This window comes from Schistocerca gregaria, unplaced genomic scaffold, assembly GCF_023897955.1.
Source record: "Schistocerca gregaria isolate iqSchGreg1 unplaced genomic scaffold, iqSchGreg1.2 ptg001763l, whole genome shotgun sequence".
Taxonomy (NCBI): Eukaryota; Metazoa; Arthropoda; class Insecta; order Orthoptera; family Acrididae; genus Schistocerca; species Schistocerca gregaria.
The window spans coordinates 12,501-15,000 of NW_026063012.1; the positions used below are offsets into that span (position 1 = coordinate 12,501).

General features: G+C 57.2%; 1 non-coding gene across 1 annotated transcript in view; it reads right to left on the bottom strand.

Annotated features, from left to right (window-relative positions):
• LOC126334460 (small subunit ribosomal RNA) overlaps positions 1–659 on the bottom strand; it is a 1,893-nt gene extending 1,234 nt beyond the window's left edge. The window contains exon 1 of the ribosomal RNA XR_007564740.1: positions 1–659. This exon is cut by the window's left edge and continues 1,234 nt beyond it. This is a non-coding gene — a ribosomal RNA (small subunit ribosomal RNA).
• Positions 660–2,500: the final 1,841 nt, after the last annotated feature.

Consider the following 2,500-nt stretch of genomic DNA (forward strand, 5'->3'; position numbering starts at 1 on the left):
CAAATCCAACTACGAGCTTTTTAACCGCAACAACTTTAATATACGCTATTGGAGCTGGAATTACCGCGGCTGCTGGCACCAGACTTGCCCTCCAATAGATACTCGTTAAAGGATTTAAAGTGTACTCATTCCGATTACGGGGCCTCGGATGAGTCCCGTATCGTTATTTTTCGTCACTACCTCCCCGTGCCGGGAGTGGGTAATTTGCGCGCCTGCTGCCTTCCTTGGATGTGGTAGCCGTTTCTCAGGCTCCCTCTCCGGAATCGAACCCTGATTCCCCGTTACCCGTTACAACCATGGTAGGCGCAGAACCTACCATCGACAGTTGATAAGGCAGACATTTGAAAGATGCGTCGCCGGTACGAGGACCGTGCGATCAGCCCAAAGTTATTCAGAGTCACCAAGGCAAACGGACCAGACGAGCCAATCCGATTGGTTTTGATCTAATAAAAGCGTCCCTTCCATCTCTGGTCGGGACTCTGTTTGCATGTATTAGCTCTAGAATTACCACAGTTATCCAAGTAACGTGGGTACGATCTAAGGAACCATAACTGATTTAATGAGCCATTCGCGGTTTCACCTTAATGCGGCTTGTACTGAGACATGCATGGCTTAATCTTTGAGACAAGCATATGACTACTGGCAGGATCAACCAGGGAGCTGCGTCAACGAGAGCTGAGCAGCCGGCCGCCCGGGAGTGTGTCCCGAGGGCCCGCGCGAACACGCAAGCGTCCGCTCAATTATTCTGCAAACAGGAGGAGGCTGAGCTCCCCTGCACGATACACCTCGAAACCCTCTCAGGTCCCGGCGGCGCGCAGCGCCGTCCTAAGTACTTGGTCGGGTTCGAGAGAGGCGCAATCGCCCGGAGATGGGCGAGTAGACGCTTTCAGTGCGAACACCCGTGCTCCCAACTGAGCTTGCCGCTGCCGACAGAGGCCCGGGAGCGTGCTGTCGTGGCATTGCCGGCGGGAAACAACACGCGCCACCTACGGTGACCGGCAGCTCCAACGCCAGCGCCACAGAAGGGCAAAGCCCCACTTGGGTGCAGAAGCGAACTCTCCCAGCACAGCGCACGCGCCAACACGTCCGCAGAGCTGCGATACAAACCACCTGCGAGAACCGCTGGGGGCGACCGAGCAGCAGACGGCGTCGCGACGCCGAGTGCCGGGCGGCGGCGCATCCTCAACGCACACAGTCCGCAATCGGACCAGCACACTGCAGATGTCCACCGCGCTTCGCACCGGGCTCGGCAGAACCCACTTTGGCCGCCTGGCGCCGCGCGCAGGGTGCGCCGGCGCATAGCTGGGACGCCAGCCGGGCCCGTCGGCCGGCGCTCCTGCCACTGGGCGCCCCCCACCAGCCGGCTGTAGTGCGTGCGCTCACGCAGCGCGCGGCCAGCACGCCGGGCGGCCCCCCCTCACCGGCCGGGGACTGTCCCGCCAAGCCACAGCCTCGTATCGCTTCATACCCACATGGCCAACTCAGGTTCGGGGGCATGGCGGGTACCGCCGAAACAACCGGTTCATAGATGTACCGATCGTCGCTATCACCGATGCACCTGCAGCGCGAACAACCGCTCAACAACTGATTTCCAGTTCATTTGCGGATCTTTGGCAGCAAACGTATACGTCAATCTACATTTGCGAAATCTACGATTCTGGCATGCCTGCATGTTATGTGTCACGACACGCTACATCAGCCCACATACACACTGCGGCATGTACACGAGAGAACACGTGGAAGATGGTCCGCGCACGTGTGCAATGTCCCTTGCGCGGTCGACTGTCAACCGGCCTCTGTAGCATGTCGCAGATGTGGAACGCGGTCCACCGTGCTATCATGTTGTGTGGGGCAATACGATTAAATAGGAAAACCCTCGTCGCTACATCAACAGACGGCTCACGCTGATTCCCGGCAGAGGGAGGAGGGGGGGGGGGGGGGGGGCCAACATGCAATACTTTCGTCCGTACCTACCTACCACATGTCTGTACGGCGTACAACAGTGCAATCTCGCTGTAATGGGGAGACGAGACAAGTAGCATCGTGCACAACATATGGCCCTTATGATTCGCCATTGTAGGGCGCAGCCGGTGTACGGTCAAGCATGTGCCACATTATGTCACTCAGTACGTAACGACGGATGATCAGTGTGGGTTACGCGTACATCAGCGGACAGTCCACACAGGCCGTACCACAACGTACACTGACTGCATCGACAACCGAATGCAACTGAACAGCTGCAAGGCTCATTTCACAAACAAACGCCTGACCGACCAGCTTGGAAGGGCAGGAGGGGAGGGCGATATTCGTTCTGTAGCGGTACACCCTTCCAGTGGTTAGCGGGACTGTGTAGAAAGTACGCAACACTCGAAAGACCTTTATGTGAGGGTACGCACCATGGCATCAAGAAATACACATGACACCAGAGGATCCAAGCAGTGAACTATGTTCAGAGGGTTGCTGTTAGGCAAAGCTACATTCCTGTGACGTTACATGTGAC